The 24,053-nt window shown below is 33.6% G+C and overlaps 1 long non-coding RNA gene across 1 annotated transcript in view; it reads right to left on the reverse strand.

The window, feature by feature from the left end:
- Nucleotides 1-24,053, reverse strand: part of LOC110255482 — a 214,209-nt gene that overhangs the window by 121,161 nt on the left and 68,995 nt on the right. The window contains exon 2 of the long non-coding RNA XR_002335851.1: nt 13,545-13,657. This is a non-coding gene — a long non-coding RNA (uncharacterized LOC110255482). The remainder of the gene's footprint in view (nt 1-13,544; nt 13,658-24,053) is intronic.

Genomic DNA, 24,053 nt, shown 5'->3' on the forward strand with positions numbered 1-24,053 from the left:
CCTCCCTGCTTTATAAAGCAAGGATTTATTGAACAACTTCTATAACTAGAGACTTTTGTTCTTTAAACACTCAGCAGTGACCAAGACAGATAGATTCTTTGCTCTCATGAAACCATTTATCATATAGTAAAAAAGCTAAGCAGCTAACTAAAACAGGTGACATGATAGGATTAGACAAAATGATTACCTTGGTTTGGGCGGTAAGGGATGGCCTCATTGAGGAGGTAACGTATAAACTGAAATTTTAAGGATGAAAGGGAGGTTTTCCAATAGTCATCAATAGTAAAAGACTATTTCATATAAAGCTCATCAACCTGTAGAAGCAAGCCTCTGAGCTCAAGCAGCAGAGAGGAGGCCTGTGTACCTAAAGGGGAAGAATGGTAAATTTACAGGGGTAGTTGAAGACCCATATACTTAAGGATTTGTAAGTCAGAGGAATAAGTGTAGTAATAAATGGTAAAACAGTAAGACACTGGAGAGTTTTAAGCCAGGGATTGACAAAATACAATTTGTGTTTTAAAAATATCACTCTGGCTGTTCTATGGGTAATATTACTGCAGAGATATAACAGAAGTAGGGAGACCAATTAAAAGGCAAGTGCTATAATCCACATAGAAGGAATCATAATTTGTACAATACTGGGAATATATAGTGTAAACAGAGAGAACTGATGAGTTTTTCACATAATATAAAATTAGATCTAAAGGACAAGCTGAATAATTAGATGAAGAAAAGAGAGGAATAATAGATGACTCTCTGATTTGAGACTTAAGTTAACACGAGTGATGCCATAGACTGAGATGTGGAATACTGTGAGAAGAGAAGATTTAGGATTCTAAGAAATCAAGAGTTCCATGTAAAGTTTTCACAAATCACTAGGTACTCATCTCAAAAACACAAGTCTGATGCTTTTTAGAAAGTGAGAGACAGAGAAGTAGGTAATGATGACATGGCACAAAGAGAACTGAAAACTTTGGGACGTGCTGAGGTAAAGTGTATGCATCCAGAACAGAAAATGGTATGGAAACAGAGAAAGAGCCTGAGGAGAAAATTTAAACTGAGCAACTGATGATATTGGAGAAAAATGGGAGAATGGGGTATTGCATAAGCCATAAGAAGAAAGTTTTAAAATGAAGGGAGTGGTCATCTTGCCAAATGGTGCTAAGTAAATAACAAGAAGGAACCTGTGATGACAACTTTGTCTCTACCTTTCCCACAAACAATTTCATATACTAGTTATTTGGAGATAGAGCTATCTCTGAATTTACCCAATTTGTGTAATATTCCCTCAAAGTCTTTGCTTTCTACCAGTTACCTATTCCACTAATTTAAATTGTGCAACATGAAGATTGGGCTAATAAAAAAGGAACAATTTGAGACTGAACAAATGTTTTTATTTCTCAACCAATATTGTTCCTTTCTCCCGACTTCTAGACTGCTTTCGGTATGAAAGATTTTTCACAAAATAAACCTTTAAAAAATAGATTTCAGAAATTCTTCAAGTGTCATTTTAGTTCTTGAATTTAGTATGATCCAGAGGGCTATCCCTGATATTAAAAGCTGCTATCACACTCAAAATTTTCCTCAGGTTTCAGAGATACCAATCATCCTGCACCAATCAATACTAGGATTGAGAGTGGGAGGTAAAATTAATGATGAGGTTATAATCTGTGCTTTGGGTTACAGGGCATGGCCCCTTTCTGATCCAGAAAATTTTCCCTTTTCATATTTATTAACAAAAAAGTCACCCAATAAGTTGATATAAAATGTAGAGGAAATAAAAGAATTTATGGCCTGCTATTACTTTGTGGAGATTCACAAAAACCCTCCATATTTTTTCACATTTGAGGTAAAAATGATTAGGTTCCCACCATTTATAACCTGTGCTGTGATTGACATAGTTCATTACTGAATTGCACTTTATTTGAACTCTTGAACCTATAAAGTATTTTTATTATCATTTGCAACAAATATCAAAATAAAAAATTGTAGTATGCTACAGTTGGGAAATGTTGTTTTGACTGATTTTGGCCAAATACCAAGCTGATAGTTTTATTAATTCTGGAAGCTAGTACCAGCCATTGGCTACTTATCTTACATGTCATGAAGTGGGAACCTGATCCAAAAATTCTTCTCAGGTTCAATGTTTAGTTCTTTAAGAGAAACAGACTTTCTTGTACAAAAAATATTTGTTCATACACATATCTTTTTTCAATATTAAAATCACATTACTCATATTTTGCAACTTGCTTTTTATTAATCAAAATGGCATCTCATCGTTTTAATTTGTATTTAATTAGCTAGTATATTTTCTAATGTTTATATTGCATGTGTATTATAACTTCTTTTAACATGAGTTTTAGGGACTTGTCTCACATCCAATATGAAAAGGACTTAAAGTTACCATACTGACAAACAGGAAAACACTGGATAAATAGATAATCAACAGATAATCAATGATTCTGTTTTTTGATTCAACAGAACACAGTTTGCAGGGCAAACTACCACCTCAAAATCAGTAAAGCGTATATCTAGAGAGGCAAAGACCTGGTACAGAAAGCACTGGAATAATGACCTAGTAAGAACTCTTATATGGTAATCTTGACACATCATGGGAGACTGAGTGTAGACTAGCTTAAGAATGAAAAGCTCCTGGGGTTCAGTCTTAAAGGGTTCCAAATGTTTTGTTTGCTTCCAGGAATCCCACCAGATTGTCATGGTGACAGTACAGGAACTATATCCTCATGGTTCTTAAATAGAACAGGGGTTAGAAAAAAGAAAAAGTAGGTTTATTATTTTAAAATTAACTCGGAAACTTCTTCATAAAAACTGCCTAGTCTAATATATAAGGAAAAGCACTTTTCCAGAACTGATTCCAGCAGGAGAAAGGAAATTTTTCCCACTCAAGCCCTCCAGTCTTCTTGTCTTACCTACTGGGAACACAAAACAAAACAAAATGTAATCAACAGGAATCAGGAAATTTTGTAGCTGGGAAAGGGATAGGAGGCAAGAAGGAAAAGCTATACTATTGGAGAAATACTCATGAAGGTTGCATCCCTGAAACACAGACTACTAAAAGACTGTGACTTAATCATAAGATTATGAAATGTTTCCCTGCTTTTAGACCTTAACACGAAATAACAGGGATCCAGTGGCTTATAGCTTAAAGAGCTGTATGACACAGACTCTCTGTGAGGGAGATTATTTAGGAAATCCTAATATCCAGAGGAAGAAATAAAAACAAGAACAAAAGAGGCACTAGAAGTCTCTGGAACCTATATTTACAGAAAACTTTAAACATAGCCCAACTACTAAACAGATTAACATAAAGCCTTATATTAAAGTTTATTTATAAGTTTGAATTATTGAATATGACATACACTGCCTTAAATCTAAAGTTACAAGATATATTAGAAGGCAATGAAATAAATCAATCATCAAAGCCAGACTTAGATATGACATAGACTTTGGAATTATTAGACAAGTCATTAAAAATAACTGAGATTAATATAGTAAGAAATTTTATGTTAAAAAGTAGACAACATGAAAGAATAGATGGATAATTTTAGTAAAGAGATGGAAGCACTAAGAAATGATCAAAATGTAACATTAAAATAAACAATAATGCCTCCAATGGGTTCATCAGTAGATTTAATGTAGCTGAGAAAAGAACCTGTGAAATTGAAGATAGAAATGTCTTAAACTGAAATGTGAAGACAAAGTAGAAAGAAATAAATGTAACACAAGATCCAAAAACTGTGGGCCAATACTTAAAGTTTTTATGTAATTGGAATACATAAAATTAGAATTAGAAGAAACTCTAGATGAAGCAGAAGAAAGACATGAATTAATAATGACCAATAACTTCCCCAAATTAATTGCAGACATTAAACTGCACATACCAATGCATGTTGGATTCAAACTGCAAGAAAACAAAAACAAAGAGAAAGAGAAGACAGAAAACAAAAGCCACATTACCTACAAAGGAACATGGACAAGAATAACATCAACTTATAAGAAACTATATAAGCAGCAAGAGGGTAAAGTGAAATATTTCAAGTGTTGAAGAAAAACAACAATGTGGAATTTTCTATCAGTGAAATTATCCTTCAAAAATGCACCCCTCCAAAAATGAAATTCATCACAAGGAGTTCCCGTCATGGCTCAGTGGTTAACAAATCCGACTAGGAACCATGAGGTTGCGGGTTCGATCCCTGGCCTCACTCAGTGGGTTAAGGATCCGGCATTGCCGTGAGCTGTGGTGTAGGTTGCAGACATGGCTCAGATCCCGCATTGCTGTGGCTCTGGCGTAGGCCAGTGGCTACAGCTCTGATTAGACCCCTAGCCTGGAAACCTCCATATGCCACAGGTTCGGCCCTAGAATAGACAAAAAAAATTTTTTAAATTTTAAAAAAAGGAATTCATCACAAATACATTCTTGCAAGAAATGTTAAAATAAGTAATTCAGGCAGATGCAAAAGGATATGTGTTAGAAAACTGGATCTACATAAATACAGGACATCAGAGAAAGAATAAAGAGTAAAATAAAATGTTACATGTTTATTATTTATAATTTATTTAAAGGTAATTATTGATTAAAGCAAAAATAATATGTGTTGGGTGATTTCAGAACATGGGTAAGTTAAATAAATGACATAGTATTATAATGGTCAGGGGAAAGAATTGGAAATATTCTGTTATAAGGTAACTGCACTGCATGTCACTGGGTACAGTATTATTTGAAAATAGACTTAGATTATTTAAAATGCATATTGTATACTGTAGGACAATTTTTAAAATTTTAAAGTATAACTGATACACTACGAGAAGAAATAAAATGGAATTATATTAAATTCTCACTTGAAATAAGGGAAGGCATAAAAATGGCAAAGGGGAGAAACAAGTAACAAATGCATCAGGGAGAAAACAGTTACAAACATCCAGCTCTATCAATAATCACTTTAAATGTAAATGACCTAAATACACCAATGAAAAGACATATTGTCACAGTGAATTTAAAAAAAACCAAAAACTCAATCATATATTGTCTGCTGTAGTACCACTTGAAATGTAGATATTCAAGTTAATGAGAAAGTGAAGGAGAAAGAAAAACTATGAAGATTAACAGTAATCAAAAGCAAGCTGAAGTAGCCATATTAATTTCAAGCAAAACAGATTTCAGAATAATAAATATTATTAGGGATAAATCGGGGCATTTTATGATAACAAAAGTGTCAATTTTCCAAATAGACAAAATAATCCTAACTCTGTATTCACCCTAGAACATAAGTGTCAAAAATATGAGGCTGTAACTGATAGAATTGAATATAGAAATAGACAAATCCATGATTAAAGTCATTTCAAAGCCCCTTTGTCAGTAATTGATATATCAAGCAGGCAGAAAATCAGTAAGGATACAAATGATCTGAACACCACTATCAGTCAACTCTACATAATTGACATTTACAGAACACACCATTAAAAAATAGCAGGATATACATTTGTTTCAAGTGAACATGGAGTATTCATTGAAATAGATCATATTTGGGGCCATAAAACATACCCTAACAAATGTTTAAAAATAGGTAACAGACAAAGTTTTTTCTCAGATGATAATAAAATGGAAATTGATAACAGAAAGTTAGCTGGAAGAACCACAAACTATTGTTAAAGAAACAACAAGCAACATGAGTCAAAGAAGACTCAAGAGAAATTTTTAAAACATTTTAATTGAATTTCAAAGCATTTTTAATTGAAAAATGAAATACAACATCAAAAATGGTGGGGTATAGCAAAAGTAGTGCTTAGAAGGATATATAATGAATTAAGATCTAAACTTTTAAAAATCTTAACTCTTCCTTAGGAAACTAGAGAAGAAAGATTAAAATAAAGAAAGCAGAGGGAAGTTCATATTGAAAATCAGAATAGAAACCAATAGAATTGAAAATAGGAAAACAGGGAAGAAACACAATGAATCCAAAAACTGGTTTTTGAAAATACTAATAAAATTGGAAAAACTTTAGCTAGAATAACCAAGAAAAAAAGCAGTGAAGACACAACCTAAAAATGATGGAAATTAAAGAGGTGGCCATTTTTACTGATCCATGGAAATTAAAATAATAATAAACAGAAACTATGAAGAAATCTATGTCCAAAAGCTTAATAATTTAGATGAAATACACCAATTCCTTGAGACAGAAACTACTAAAACACACAAGAAGAAATAATCTTAACTGGCCTACATCTATTAAATATTAATCAATAATTATTAACCTAGAAAAAAGGAAGCAAAAGTCCACACAGTTTCACTGATGAATTCTATCAAACATTTATGGCAAAATGATACCAAATCTAAAAAATATCTTCCAGAAAGTAAAAGCACAGTAAATACACCCTCATTCATTTTGTCAGGTCAGAATTATCCCAATACCAAAACTAGATAAAGATATTATGATAAAGGAAAACAGTAGATCAATATTTCTTATGAATATAGATGCAAAATTCTTCAATGGAGTATTACCAAGTTGAGTCCAATAATGTATAAAAAGAGTTTTACACTATGACCAGGATTTATTCCAGGTATGAAAGCTCATTTAACATTTGAAACTCTATCAATATAACCTACTATATCAGCAGGCTAAAAAGAAATCTACGTGATTATATTAATTAATAAAGGAAAAAATTTGAGAAATTTATTTTAAAAAAAATACCTCTCTGGAGACTAGGAATATTAACTTGAGAAAGAACTTCTACAAAATACCTATAGCTAACATGATACTTAATGATGGGACATTGGATGCTTGCCCCCTTCATATTAGGAAAAAGGCAGTAACATCCCACTCACCAATTCCATTCAGTATTGTAATGGAAATCCTAATGTAACAATGAAATGAGTACACAGTTGGTTCTCTGAATTCAGGGGTTCCACATTCTCATATTCAATACCATAGTATTAGGTATAATAATAATCTACAGATGATTTAAAGTATATGGGATGTGCAGAGGCTATATGCAAATACTAAGCCATTTTACATAAGGGACTGGAGCATCCTTGGATTTTGGTATCGAAGGGATTTCCTGAAACCAGTGTCCCAAAGATACTGAGGGACAACTATAACTCCATTTTTTTAGTTTAATTTTATTTTTTTATTGAAGTGAAGTTTACGTAACATAAAATTAGCTGTTTTAAAATGAACAATTCAGTAGCATTGAGTGCATCCACAATGTGCAACCACCATCTCTCTCTGGTTCCAAAATGTTTCCATTACTCCAAAATAAAACCTTATAAATATCTGCAATTATTCCTCATTTGACCCTTCTCTCCCATTCCAGACTTTGGCAACCACCAATCTACTCACTGTTTTTATACAGATTTATCTATTCTGAACATTTCATGTAAGTGGAATCCTACATGTTTGACTTTTTCTGTCTCAATTCTTTCATTTAGCTTAGTATTTTCTCGATATATCCACATTGTACAATGTATCAGTACTTTTTTTTTTTTTTACAACTGAGTAAGATTCCATTCTGTTGAGATAGACATATACCATATTTTCCCCCCATCCATCCATTGACAGACATTGGGGTTGCTTCCAACATTTCTGCTATTGTGAATGACATTGCTATGCACTTTCACGTTCAAAATCTTGTTTGAGTACTTTTTAACACTCTTTTTAGGTATATATCCAGATGTGGAATATGCTGGATGATATGGTTATTCTGTATTTAACTTCCTGAGGAAACATAAAACTGTTTTCCACAGATGAATCACTTTATACATCCATAATCAATGTTCAGGTTTCCAATTCCCCACATCCTTGTCAACATGTGTTATGTTTCTTTTACTTATTATAGCCATCCAGGTGCATGTGAAATAATATCTTATAATGAGTTTGATTTGCACTTCTTTGATGACTAATGATGTTGCCTAGCTTTTCATTTGCTTAATGGCCATCTATAGCTTTTTTTTTTTTTTTTTTTTTTTTCCTGTTTAGGGCTGCACCCACAGCATATGGATGTTTCTGGGCTAGGGGTCAAATTGGAGCTACAGCTATTGGCCTAAACCATAGCCATAGCATGCTGGATCCTAGGCATATCTGTGACCTACACCACAGCTCATGGCAATGTTAGATCTTTAACCCACTGAGCAGGACCAGGGATCGAACCCATATCCTCATGGATATTAGTCAGATTCGTTTCCACTGAGCGATGACGGGAACTCCTGATTCTTTTCTTTTTTCTTTTTTCTGGCTGCACTTGCAGCACATGTAAGTTCCCAGGTTAGGGTCAAATTGGAGCTGCAACTGCTGGCATAGGCCACAGCCACAGCAAGTAGGATCCAAGCTATGTCTGCAACATCGTGGGAACACCTGATCCTTAACCCACTGGGTGAGGAACTAGAATCTTCATGGATACCAGTTGGGTTCATAACCCTCTGAGACACAATGGGAATTCCCTATATCCTATTTGGATAAATGTCTATTTATTTTCCCATTTGTTAATTGGATTGTTTGATTTTTTGTTGTTGTGTTGTTGTAGGAGGTCTTTAGATATTTTGGATACTTGACCATTATCAGATATATGAATGTCTGCAAATATTTTACCTCATTCTGTAGGTTATGTTTTTACTTTCTATTTTTCCCAAAACAAACAACATTTTATTTAAGTATAGTTTATTTACAATATTATGTAAGTTTGTTCTTTTATTTTCTTGACAGTACCCTTTTTGTGCAAAAGTTTTTAATTTTGATAAAATCTAAATTTTTTACTTTCATTGCCTTTGTTATCATGTATAAGAATTCATTACTAAATGCAAGGCCATGAAGATTTACCCCTATTTTTTTCTTACAAGAGTTTTATAAATTTATTACTTATATTTAGCTTAGTGAATTTTTTGAGTAAATTTTTCATGTGGTGTGAGGTAAGGACCCAACTTCATTGTTTTCTATGTAAATATAGAGTTGCCCCAGCATCACGTATTGAAGAAATATCTTTAACCACTGATAATCCTGAAACTTATGAAAAATAAGTTGAGCATAGATGTTAGGTTTATTTCTTGGCCCCCAACTCTACTCTATTTGTAGTAACTTTTGAAACTGTTAAGTGTGAGTCTCCCAACTTTGTTATTTTTCCTGATTGTTTTGGCTATTCCAGACTCCTTGCAATTTCTTATAATTTGAAAATCATTTTTTCCATTTCGTCAACAAAAACTGTTATAATTTTATTAAGGATTACAATGCATCTGTATAATATTTGGGGTAATATTGCCATTATGATGATATTAGCTCTTCATATTCATGAATATGAAATAATTTTCCATTTATTTAAATCTTTTAAAATTTCATACCACTATCAACTTAAAAAATCCACAACTTAAAAAGATGAGGGTTAAATTTTAAGTTTGGGTGCAAAATTAGGAACAGCATCACAGGGAAGTCTGAGAAAATCTGCTCAGAGGAGGCAAGGGGAGAGCTAAGATATACAGGAGTTTTTGCAACAGAGGGCAGATAGTAGGAACAAAAGAGGTCTGGACTAAAAAAAAAAAAGAAAAGAAAAGGAAAAAAAAAAAAAGAGGTCTGGGCTGACTGTAATCACTGTGATATGCACCTCAGTTATTGGGGCCAGTATCCTCAGGGACTGACCTTAGGAGTGGCTGCATTCTGAAGGCTGCTAGATAGATGGCAGGTATTCTTTGTTTCTTTGCTGAGTTCCCTCAGGGCTCACCAGCTCACCCTTGGAGGTGGCTGCAATACCAGAAGACTGTGGCATCCTTTGTTTTGTCAACTTAACTAAGCCCAGGTGGCACTATTTCAGATAGCTCTAAAATACTGCCCCAAAGAGGCAGGCAGAAATAATATTGGTGTACTTGATAAAGGTGAGAGGGAACTGCATGCAGCCATGCACACATTTTACAAAAGTTTGCTGGTGGTCTCGTGAAGATTACTACTAGTCAAGAGGAGCAGACATCATTATGAAGCATTTTAGTGGTTTTATAGATATGAGGAGATGCAAGAATTGGACACATAAAATCTTCTCCAAAAAAAAAAAAAAAAAATCGGACTATCTGAAGACCTGTTCTTCCAGTATTCCCAGAGCACAGAGTGCTTCACTCTTAATTTCCACCTTGAACTCTGCTCAGGGGGTGCTATGGATCAGCAGCTGCAGTGGCTCATGATTTAATCCATGTAGAAGCTGATGGCAAGTGATGGCAAGTGCCCAATTCCAGTTCACATGCCAATAATTGGTAGTTTTCATTGTACAACATTCGCTACCTTAGTTAAATTTATCTCTAGGAATTTTATTCCTTTGTTTGCTATTGTAAATGAGATTGTTTTCATAATTTCCTTTTTGTTTTTGTTTTCATTTCTGATGTATAGAAACACAATAGGCTTTTGTGTGTTGGCTTTTTACGTTGCAATCTTACAGAATTTATTCAAGGTTCAGAAAGATTTATGAATTTGTCTCAAGTTATTTTAAAGATTTCAACTTTACATTATCCTCTGGTTTTATTTTCCAATTATTTATAAATAATCTGAATTACTTTTTAATATCTATAAACTAATTCTAAAGTTTAGATGGAGAGGCAAAAGACCAAGAACAGTCAACACAGCATTGAAGAACAAAACTGTAGGACTGATACTATTTGATTTCAAGACTTATTATAAAACTACAGTATTCAAGACAGTGTGATAATGAAGAAAGAATAGACAAATATATTAATGGAAAGAATAGAGAGCCCAGATATGTACCCACATAAAATAGTCAACTGGTCCTTGACAAAAGAGCAAAGGTAATAATACAATGGAGCAAAGATAGTCTCTTCAACAAAAGATGCTGGATCAACTGGAAAGCCACATGGAAAAAAAAATCTAGACACAGATCTTAAACCCTTAGCAAAAATTAACTGAAAGTGGATCATAGACCTAACTGCAAAACACAAAAATATCTAATTCCTAGAAGATAACATAGTAGAAAACTTAGATGACCTTAGTTATTGTGATGACTTTTTAGATAAAACACCAAAGATACAATCCATGAAAGAAATTAACTGATAATTTTAATTTCATTAACATGTAAAATTTCTGCTCTGTGAAAAAAAAATCAAAATAATTAAAAGATAAGCCACAGTTTGGGAGAAAATTGCAAAGGATACATGTGATAAAAACTGTTATCTAAAATATATAAAGAAATCCTAAAATTCAACAAAATCAAAACAATCCACTTAAAAATAGGCCAAAGACCTTAACAAATTGCTCACCAAAAAAGGTACACAAATAAGCATATGAGAAGAATATCCACATCATAAGTCACCAGAAAAAATTAAAATGAGATAATGCTATATATCTAATAGAATGACCAAATTCCAGTACACTGACAGTACCAAATGCTGACAAGGATGTGGAGCAATGGGAACTTTCACATAATGCTGGCAGGAATGCACAATGGCACATCATTTCAGAAGACATTTGAAAGTTTTCTTTCAAAAGTAATCCTATAAAATTGGATTGTGATGATCATTGTACAACTATAAATGTAATAAATTTATTGAGTAATAAAAAAATTAAAAAATTAAAATAAAAAAGGAAAAAAAGGTAAAACACATTGTTACCATATGATTCTGCAATCATAATCTGTTATTTACCCAAAAGAATTAGAAACTGATGTTCACACAAAAAGCTGCACACAGATGTTTATAGCAGCTTTACTCATAACTGTCTAAACTGGGAAGCAACCTGAATGGATGAATAAACTGTGGTATACCAAACAATGGAATATTAGTCAGCACTAAAAAGAAATGACCTATCATGCTATGAAATGCCACATATTACTAAGTGAAAGAGGCCAATCTAAAAAAAAATATTGTATGTTTCCAATTATATAACATTCTGGAAAAGTCAAAATTGTGGAGATAAAAAGATTAATGTTTGCCAGTGGGGAACTGCCAGAGGGTAGAGGGACGCAGTGGAGATCAATAACCAGAACACAGAGAAATTTTAGGGCAATGAAAATGCTTTGTATGATGTATAATTATGGATACATATTATTGTATTCTTGCCCAAACCCACAGACTGTAGGACACCAAGAGTGAATTGTAAAGTAAACTATTCACTGAGGGATTATGATTTGTCAGTGTAGGTTCATCCTTGATAAAAACATGTATCATTCTAGTGAGTAATAGCGATAAGGTGAGAAGGATATTTATGTGTATAGGCATGGGTAAATGAGAAATCCTGTACCACCTTCTCAATTTTATTGTAAACCTAAAACTGCTTTTTAAAAATGCAGTATTTCTTTTAAAAAGAACACTTTAAGAAATCTTTCTACATCACTTTCTACATATATATATAATGAAGCCTATATATATGTCATGCTTATCTGAGCATCTGTTTAGTAATCCTATCAAGGAAAGAAATAAACCATACCCATCATAACTTGTTCTAAATGAATAAATGCTGATTCTTTACAATCATTTTTTTCTTTAGGTGCTCAAAAACTATACAATTAAAATTCACTCTAGAATCTTGCTGAGATAAAGTCATTGGTCTGTAGTTTGTGAGTAATGCTGTCTTTTTCCCTTTGAGAATAAGAACTTTTTTCCTAGCTAACAGCCATTGTCAAAAAGACAATCAAGATAATTAAGAAATGTTTAATAAGATTTATTGCAAAAATGAAAAATTTTAAATATAATGCATAGAATTATATTGGAAAGGAAAGATGAAGGTATATGATTCTGAGGAGAAAGAGGAAATTAAATTTTCATGAGAGAATTAAGAAAGGAGAAAGAGACAGGAAAAGAATAAAGAAAATGACATAACAATAAGCATGCAATTGATCCCATAGAAGGGGAAAACACATTCTGGGGGCGGGGGGGACAAAAAAAGAAAAAAGCACATGTTCACCAAATACTCACAAGCTCCAAAAAAAGGCAAGCACTTGAAATATTTATTAGCACTCTGAGGTGTTACATAGAAGTTTAAAGTATTCTCAACAAAGCTGAGTTAGAATGAAAGATTCAAGTTAAGACATTCACTACTCACTCTTGACAATTCATGTGTGTCTAATGAAACCAGGAGGCACATGGAGACTGAGATGGTAGAATAAAATAAGGTAATTATGATTTATTCCACTTCCCCCACCCTACCAATTCTACTAAAACTTAGTGATTCCCTACATAGCACTTAAGAAGGGCATGCTCCTGAGTTTTCATATGGATTATTTTAATACAAGAATTAAATGCTACTGTTATACTCATTTGTCAACAAATACATTGAAATGATGAGAGGTTAATTTGGCCAAAGTTGCACAGCTAGTATGTGGTGAAAGTGGCATGTGAACTTGATTTTGTTTCTTCACAACTTAATTTCTTAACTGGAAAATTTGTAACCCAGGGACACCCCACTTGATTTTTCACTATTGCTCCTCCTAAAAGTTACATATAGCTAAATATAAGTTTGGAATATCCTTTTTCTGAATATGTAGGACTAAAAACTGCTTAAAAGATAATTCAGGGCTGAATTATCTGGAGATGAAACTGTCACACTTACCTTCTGTTCAATGGGACTATCCAGTGTAGTGCCAGGGCTGATACTCAAAAGCCAAAAGCTAATTGCTTTATCATTTAGGCACACCAATATCTCTGGCTCAAGGGATCTCCTTCCTGTATGTAAAATGATAAACATGATCAGTCTAAGCCCCTTTATACATTCTTCTCATCCTTAAGTGTAATAGAACAGAGAATAATTTGTTAATGGCAGCTTTGTTTCTTTCGATGCAATCCTGAATTGAGTCTGCAAATTTATTCCAAGCCTGACATTTTCAATGTTGTTGTAGTTGTTGTTGTATTCCAGGGGGGAGTTGGCTACATTGGAAGGTACTTGATGGGGAGGCCAGAGCAGGGGAGTGCTGTCTGATTCTCCCATCTGGGCCAGGGACTCAAGCAGCCAATGGAGTATAAAACAGTGAAAACGAGAAAGCTAGTAGGGCAAATCCAAGCCAGATTCCTTAAAGGAGATATGCAAATAGATAGAAGCTCAAAAGAGCAAATGCCAAAGTCAATTCCTTCATGACAGTCTGACATAGAACTGGTTTATTGCAAAATTCTTTAGAAAAGTGACTCAACCTCATAAAAACATTCAGTGTTAGCCAACTAGAATGAAATTATACATATATTTCACCAGTCATCTCTCTGGGTTTAAGTGATGATGAACAGGCCCTAGCAGACTTGCTCTCATTCTAATAAATACACTAAAGTTTGAATATTAACCTAAGGCTCAGAATCCCTCTCCAGACCAGACCTACAAAATTGGACTGGATCATTTTCAACAGCTCTTTGTTTTTTCTGGCTAGACTCATGGTCCAACATGTTTATTGTTGGTCAGGAAATACCAAAAGCACAGCCTTTCCTGAGGAATTTGGCCATTTAGCTTCCGATTCTTTGCCAGAATTTAAACATGTTAAAGATAAGAATGAAGGGATGCAGAAAACGAGAAACAGAAATAGCACAAATTTTCAAAACTAGGAGAGGGACAATTGAATTCTTTTGGAGTATCAAGTGAAGAATTTAAAAAGACATCAGCAAGAAAGTAAATGTTTTACAAATAATCTGTTTTACAAAATTTATGTTTTACTTTAGGTTACTGCTTTATAAAATTGATCATTAAAAAAAAATTAGAGCAAATATTCCCTGAAATTGAACAGTGAAATATGTCACTAGCGTGTGTTTTACATCTTGGATCAATTTTCTTCCTTCTCTTTGATGAGCAAGATGGTCTTTATAAGATACTGCAAAATGGAATAAAAATGCCAACTGGATAAGATAATTAAATATTACTGCCAACTTCACACTAGATGAGATTAGTTGAGAAAAGTCAAAAGCAGAATCTTGAACATTTCCTGAGCACGTACCATATCTATCCCTTTATCTCATCTCTACCTGCAAGAGGTAGATAATTTTAAGCAAAATTGGTTCTAAACCAGTATAAAGAGGGCAGATTTCCAGAAAAAAAAAATGTGGATGGTAGATATGTCTGGCAGCATCACAGAATAAGGAACCTGGGAATGCCTGGATAAGGTAATGGGCTCTGGTCTAGACACTGTTAAACTCTATTTGGCAGTACTGTATTTGACTTGAGACTTAGTTAAAATCCTGCAGTGGGCGGTTCTGAAAATAAAGATCCAGTTAAACCATCTGGCTCTTCAGTTATGCAAAATACAAAACAACTTGCCTGGCTTCCCTCTTTCCATCACTCCCTCTCTGTTGACTTTCATTGCTACATTCTATTTTTGGCACTTTTATTATTCAGGAAAACATTTGAGCATGCTGAATCTGCTCTAACAAATGACACTGATAGCAAAGCTTCTCAACACATAAAGCATTAACAGTCACAGAAAAATGATCTTTGAAAATATAAAAACACAAACCTTAGACCAAATGATATTTTACATACTTTATTTTACTATCACATAGTTTTATTTTTTGAAATGAGGTTATATATAGATGCAATTTACTTAGTGCTCCAGTGACTGGTTTTTAAGTTTTCGTAAGCTATCAAAGCATTATCTAACCTACTTAAAACTAAATCTTCCTAAGTGGAAAAAAGCCAATTATGAAGTGACAATAATACAGAGCAAAAAAAATGAATTTGGGGGCAAATTCATACTTAATGGATATAAACTCAATGATTTTGGAATTGAATGCTGAATACAGTTAATCTAATTTAATGGCAATCTCCTTTAAAGCAATCCATACCATCTCAGAAAATTAAATAAACTATTACATATACTATTTTTGGAATGCAGATTTTTTTGTGAAGTATGTCTAGAAAAATACACATATAAGGTTAATCGAGATATGAAACAAAAAGAAATGCTTAGTTTATGAAATCAGCCTTTTAGATACATTCGTCATTTGTGCTGGCAAGTGTCTCTTGGCCCTTAAACATTAAAATATCTAATATTAGTAATATTTAAAGAATTATACATCTATACAATGAGACCTCTTAAAATAATAAATTTGAAAACATTTCAAAGAATTTCAATTATTCAGTATTACTGAAGCAATGAAAGGTTATGTGTATCTATACACTGCTGGTAAGAGTGTAAAAGAGTAGGAAATTTCTGGAATATTACTTGATGACATTTAAAAAGACTTCCTCTTTGACTCAGAAATTTCATGTCTAACAGTTCATTCAAGGACATAATTAGAATCATGTACAAACATTATATATATAAAATATTACATATATGTCTCGTGTATATGTGTGCAAGAATGTAAATGCTTTATGATATGTATGTATACATATTGTACATTTGTGTGTGTGTACATACTATATACTTATACATCAAGGCAGAACTTTTATTTACTTTAAAAACTGGGAACAAGCTAAACATAAAATTCATGACATATCCAGAGAGTACAGGGTTATGAAGCCAGAAAAAAATAATCATTTAAATTTATTTTTACTAACAAGGCAATTTATTGATGATTATGGTATTAAGAGAAGGACATTTATGATGTTTCTTAGTGCTGTAACAATCTATTCTGCTTCCATGTGTGTGTGTGTGTATGTGAGAGAGAGCACACATATGTGTAGGTGTGGGAGAGGAAACGAACAAGAATGGTAGAAAGCTGAAGCTGAGCAACGAGTTCATCAGAGTACATCATACTAACCTTTTTACTTTTGAGTGTTTAAAATGTTTTCAAAGCATTTTTTTAAAAAACACACAAGGTTTCACATCATTTTCCAATAGTAGTATGTTGCCAAACTCCTGCTGTTCTGATTCTTGCTGTTACCCAGAACCGACACTTAAGTCCCAGCAGTTTTCCCTGGCTAAACTCTTTCTCATTATTCTGGTTTGCATTTATGTGTACATGGGCCTGCATGTCTGCTTACTCCTCCTGACCATGGTCAATCCTTGTCTTTCCAAATCTGTCCTCCCAAATCTGTCCTCACTCCTGCCTCTGGCCTTCTGCTCTGGTCTTTGCCCCTTTTCTCCCTAGATTTATAGCACCATTTGGTTTTTCTCTTGTTAATTATCTTTACCAATCTGGTTTGCATGCCATATTGTTCACATCTGTTCTATACCCAACTCAAGCCAACCACCTCCATGTACTGCACATCTCTGGTGCTATGTAGGAATGAAACAAATCTTAGCAGGGAAAATAAAAACAAAGTATATCAATTATGAATGAGTTCATCTAATAGTTGACATTTCTATATTGTCAGAGATGAGGTACATGACTGTAGGAAAAGCTTGACTCTGGAACTAGTCCACCTGAACTTAAACCTTGCAGGTGCAAGTCAGTAGCTGTGGAACCCTAGATAAATTAAGTGCTTCAGTATTACAATCTGTAAAATGGGGGTAATATTGGCTGAGAGGATTAAATGAATGAATATACATAAAGCTTTTAGAACAAGTCTTGAAATATTAAATTAGTATTTGTTATTATTACTCTAATATTTATTTTTAGATCCTCTGAATGTTAAAATTACTAAATATATATTGTAGGAGGAATTTAGAATGGTTATTAAAAAACAAAATAACAAAAGCACAAAAATTGTCTTCCATGAATGAATGAATACATTCACTCTTTTAGTGAATATTGATTGAGCTTTTAGATGAGGCAGCCACTGTGTTAGATACCAGGCAAAAGACCAAGAACAAGCGAAAACTTTGCACTTACGGCACTTATGTTGTAATGAACCTTAAATTTGAACTGATGAATCAATGTATCAATGACTTTGTGGATGCCAAGGAATGTGATTATAACCTTTGTTATCAAGTAGCTGCCTCTTTGCCAAATAAGTAAAGCCATCACTAGGTATGCTGAACTATTTTAAAAATTTTGTCTCTATTCTTTTTGCCCTTGAAAGGTGATTCATGACTGTGTATTTATTAATCGAATTAAAGTTTTACTACTCATTTTATAAGATTAGATCCAATTTTAATTATATAAAGGGTTGAATAAAATTAAACTTGTTTCACATCATCATAGCAAAAAAGCATTAGGCCTGATAAAATATTCTCCTTTTTGTCCTTATTTTTCCACAAGAAAAAAAAAAGTAGCTTTTATTATTTTTATTCTATGCTTTTATAATGCATGCTTATTAACAAACATTAAATAATACATAAAAGAATAAAACATAAAGGAATTCCAACCCCCTGAGATAATCAGCATCAATATTTGTGACAGTCTTTTCATGAATCTCGTGATGCATTTGTATGAATTCATGAATCTTCACATAAATGGAACCATATTATACCCATGTTTCAGTCATCACATACTTTCCTTCTCTTCTTTTCTTCTCTTCTTCCTTCAATTTCTGTCTCTATACAGAACATTGAAATAACATTGCATATGAACATTGCATATTGGTGCTTTCACTCCTGTAGATTAGATTCCAAAAGGAGGATTTTGAAGCCAAACTATCCATACAGTTTTAATTTTTATTGCTACTGCCCAACTTCTTTCCAGAATAGCCATATCAACTTAAAGTTTACCAGCTGTTGATGAGTGTTCTCATTGCTTCTGTCTTACCAACACTTGGAACATTCAAGATTTTACTTTTTTTAACAATTTGGTAGGTATAATAGTATGTCATTTTAATTTTGATTTACATTTATCTGATTTGTTCTTCTCTGGATTAGCTTTTCATGTTTAGGGATTCATTGGACATTCTAAATATAATTTGTCTTTCATAAATTCTACAAAACATCAGCATTTTTCTCTTCTAATGAAGCTTCTCTTTTCTCCCCTTCATCTGTCTGTTTAGAATATTAGAGATAGAGGTTTTCACTCAATCCTTTACGTCACTTAACTTCTCTTTCAGATTTTCAATCTTATTTGTCTGATATTTCTATGTAATCTCTTCAGATATCAGTTCACTAATTGTTTCCTCAGTTATACCTAAGCAAGAATACCATCTTAACTAAGTTTCTAATTTCAATGCTCTATTCCTTTCTGGTATATTTAGCTGATTTTTCCCCTAACTCATTTTGATAGACCTTTATTTATTTATTTTTTATTTATTTTGTCATTTTGCCATTTCTTGGGCCACTCCCGGGGCATATGGAGGTTCCCAGGCTAGGGGTCCAATCCGAGCTGTAGCCACCGGCCTATGCCACAGCCACAGAAACATCGGATCCAAGCCGCAAATGTAACTTACACCACAGCTTACACCACAGCTCACGGCAATGCTGGATCTTTAACCCACTGAGCAAGGCCAGGGATCAAAACCTCAATCTCATGGTTCCTGGTCGGATTCATTAACTGCTGCGCCATGAGGGGAACTCCTATAGACCTTTATTTATTTTTTTTAAAATTATTTTTCAAATACTCACTCTTATTTCCAAACTCATTGGGTGTATTTATTTTATTTTATATTCTGTATATCTGATCATTCAAAGTTGGCAATCTATGTCCATCTGACTTTGCAGAGATCATTTTTTGTAATTTTAGTATTTTGCTATTATTATTTACTAGTGTGGAATTTTAAGTATTCTAGTTATATGGTCATAATGTTAGTATAGAGAGATAATTTTTATTTTTCCAATGTTTATACCAGTTGTTTCATGTTTCTTGCCTAATTGCATTAACTAATTCCAAAACCACGTTGGATATCATTGAAAATTATAGCATTCTTGTCTTAGTTCTGATAGTTTTTCTATTTAATTATGTCTACCTCCTCTATTACATCTGTTTGTTTGAATGCTAAGACACTTGGCACATAAACAGCCAAAGTTCATTTAAAGAAACTTAGAAACCCACAAAAATGCAAACAAAAATGTACATTTATTATTCAACAATCATTTTCAATGAATTATATACATAGGGCATTATCTGGACACCTCTAAAGGAAAAAAAAACTTATACAAAAATACATAGAGTATTTAAAAGGTGTTAAGTATTTCTTTTACCAAAATCCCACAAAAGGGATAAGAAAGATTGAAAGGATGGAGCACACAAGGATAAGGACAATGTCAGAAGGAAATGACAACACAGTTTTGCAAACTAGGAAGCAGGTGTATTTGTTTCTGACGACTGCTTGGAACAATAAATACAAATGTGATGGCTAAAACAGCACACACTTATTCTCATAATTCTAAAGATCAGAAATCTATAACAGTTTCACTAGCCTAAACCAAAGTGCTGGTACAAAGATTTTCAACAAAAATCTCTTCCCTTTTCCAGGTTCTAGAGCTGCCTTCCTTGTATTCTTTGTCTCATGGCTCCTCCATCTTCAAAGCTAGCAGCAAAATCTCTGTTTCCATTGTCACATTAAATTTTCCCTCTTCTGTGGCCAAGTCTCCCACAGACTCTCTTATAAGAATACTTGTGATTACATTTAGGGGCCACCTGAATAATCCAGAATAATTTCCCCATCTCAGGATCTTTAACTTAATCACATCTTTGATGCCCTCTTTTGCCATGTAAAGTTATACTTCCTGGTTCCATGGATTAAGTCTTGACTATCTTGTGGAGCCATTATCCAACATTCTATATGTGGTACTGAGCTTAGTTTATTAAAGCTGCAAACTATACTGTCAGTTAGGAAAATAACAGAGGTAGGATATTTTGTCATAGAATCACAGTAAGGAACAGGAATTGAAAACATCAGCCAGGTTCTTTGGCAACTGAGGGTATTTGGTGGAGTGAAAATCAAGAGAATTGGTTAACCATCGAAGAAATCATTAGTTTCCTCAGATCATCTTTTCAAACATTTGCAGTCAGATCACTCCCCTTCTCTAACGTGGTGGACTCAGGGATACTGAACATTGCTAGGGAAAATAAGGATATTCAATAATTATCATTGAAACCTGGATACCTTTCTCCACTTGGCTCTAAGAATACTTATAGGCGGGCTGATACATCCTACGCAGGAGGATGAATGATATTCCCTGTGGAAGGTACAAGTTTAGAATAGCAGATACTGACAAATGTGGATCTCCCAATAAAACCAAATTAAGCACCGCACAGTTGGTCCCACCAATGGACAAGACCCACCTACCAACATATACCTTCAATAAATTTTTAATATCTATTTCATAAGTCTAAACAGAAAGTCATATAGAATCAGGCATTTGAAGAAAGCCTCTAACTATAAGAATAAAGACTGAAGCAAACATAAAGAACAAAAGGATTTCAGCAAAGAAACAGAAGACTAAAACAGACAAACAAACAAACCCTGGCACTTTAGATCTTTAGGTAGGTTAGGGTTATTATACTCATAAAATGAAAATATGAGGTAACTTTCTTAGACTGTCATCCACAGACAAAATCTTGGAAAGTGAAATTATAGCAGTTAATTGGATGAAAACCATAGAAAGGTTAGGGACAAAGTTGAAGAAACCTCTCAAAAGGCAGGAAAAAAAGGAATAGAAAAGACTAGAATATAATTCCAGGACTTTAACCACCAAACATTTAGAATTTCAGAAAAAAAAAAGGTGAAATAAGATGACTTATAAAACTGTCAGACAAAATGCTTTTTCCAAGTTGAGGCACATGAATTTTTGCATTGGTGGCAGGTCATCAAGTGCTCAGCAAAAAGGTTACCTAAGACCTACACAAAAGCATATCACTGTGAAATTTTAGAACACATGGGGACAAAGAGTAAATTCTAGAACCTTCTCACGAGGAGTAAAAAGAGCCTATACTCAGGAAGGCTTCTGGAGATTAGCACACAGTGGAGGAATGCCTTCAAAATTCTCAGAGAATCTGATTTTCAACTAAGAATTGTATATCCAATCAAGCTATTAAATGTAGAATAGCCCAAGTTAAAGACATGAGAATTTGCAATACTTTTACCATGCATGCAGTCTATCTCAGAAAGCTGCAGGAAGATATAATCAACTAAGATGAAGAGATAACCAAGAAAGAAGAAAACCAGGGATCCAAGGAACAAAAAAGATCCCCTACAAAAAGTAAATGATAAGAGTCCCCAAAAATATAGTTATAAGACACCTAGGTCAGTTTTTCTCAACTGAGGGTGATTTTGTCTCCAAGGGGCATTTGACAATATCTAGAGACAATTTATTATCACAAGTCAGGCAGAATGCTACTATCATCTAGCATATAGAGGCCAAAGTTGCTGCTAAACATCTACAATCTACAGGAGAACCCCCCTACAACAAATATTTTGTTCAGCTGAAAATATGAATAATGCCAAGGAAGTTGAAAAAACCAGTCCTAGAATAATAGCTGTGAAGCAGGCTTGAAACAGAAACCAGGGCAACTCAAGTAAAGATTTTGAATTCATTCTCTAGTCAATTTAGAACCACTGAGATATCAGAGTTAAATCTCAGAAAGTAATGTTTGACATAAAAAATGATATAATGTGAGCAATGTGGTAATAAAAGTGAACAGAAAGTACTTGGGCACACAATTGAGTCATTTCCCTTGACTCTGATTACCACATTACCAACTGTTTGCCTACCATAAAAGACTCTTCATGATCTTGCCACAAACTATCACTACAACTTTATATCCTACCAGTTTCTTCCACTCTACTATGTGTGATTTTTTGAATACCCATCAATTTAATTCTCCATTTGTTGCACATACTGTTCTTTCCTCTTGAATTTCTCTATCCACCTTGTCCTCACAAAGATTCATCACTAATTTCCAAAACAAAGGTCCAAAAGTCAATAAAGCAGGAATAAATTAAAAATGAATAAATGGCCTCTAAATATCAGTCCATTCTTATGTAATTTTGCATAATATATTCATGTAATCAATTGGTATGTGGATTAGTTAAAGTAATACCAGCTACTGTAATTGAGCTACTGTAACCCCCCAAATGAACAAAGCACAAGCATTAGAAGACTGTTGCTCACTCACATAAAACCCAAATCCCAATTAGTAAGTGCCTCCCCTCTAAACAGTGATTTAAAATTCCAGGCACCTTCTATTTTATAGTTCTGTTTTCTTGGCTTCTGATTTTTATGTGTTCATCACTATTAAATGGATGGTTGGGTAAAAGCATGCAGAATAATATACAGCCCCATACCTGGCATGTACCACTCACTTCATTGGCCAAAATTCAGACATGTGCTCATACAGTAAGGGAAGCTATAAAATATCATATGCCTACATGCCCAAGAAGAGAAAAAAATGGCTGAGGAATGGACAGCCCATCTCTGCCATTGTGTTTCTGAAAATTTTCTAGTAATATTCAGAAACAAATAAAAAACAAAGTGTAAGAAGATTTGGTTATTTGTAAGGCAGATATGTATTAATTGATTATCATACAGCCTTTGAAATCATAGAGCAGAATGACAGTAAACCAAAACACTAAGATAGGAACATTAAAGAGTACAGAAAAGGTCCCTGAATTTCACAGTATAAAATAAAGTAGGAAAAGCAGATGAACAAATCATGTCAATTTCATCCCAGGGGATATTGCAAAGAAATGGTGGAAAGCAGTGAGCTAAACATTGCCATAGGGAGCAAAGAGGAGGCTTTCTTTTCCCCATGAGTCAGGATAATTAGAAGCAAGAGCTCTGTTGGTTATTACAAAGAAAAAAATAAAAAACTGGAAAACTAGTTTTATCTAAGAGGTAAGAAAGCTTCAAAGACGGCTGGGAAAAAGTAGAAATGCTGAAGGAAATTTTTTTAATACATGAGATTTCTACCTGCAGTCCTGAGTAGGTAAGTTGAACGGTATGAAAAATGACTGCAGAGCAGAGCAGGAGAAGATTCTGTGTGAGGTTCTTAGTAGGTGATCATTTGCTTCACAAGTTTGGAGGCGGTAATGGAAGAGAGGGCCAGAGCAATTCAAATTTATCTTATGGTTTAACCACATGACCTTTAATTGTGACCTTTGTGCTAGGCATTTTGCTAATGATTGAGTCCTTACAACAAAACATTGAAATGGGTACTGTCTCATTTTTTTGAAGAAAGAAATTGAGGTGTCACTTGTCACATGGGTAGATAAGAGGTTAGATTAAAATTAAATATTGGTTAGAATACCTACGGAGTCCCTTAAACATTTACTCAAACACACTGTTATCTTTTTTTGCTTTCTGTTATCTTTTTTGTTGTTGCCTATCTGATC

This window comes from Sus scrofa, chromosome 9, assembly GCF_000003025.6.
Source record: "Sus scrofa isolate TJ Tabasco breed Duroc chromosome 9, Sscrofa11.1, whole genome shotgun sequence".
NCBI lineage: Eukaryota > Metazoa > Chordata > Mammalia > Artiodactyla > Suidae > Sus > Sus scrofa.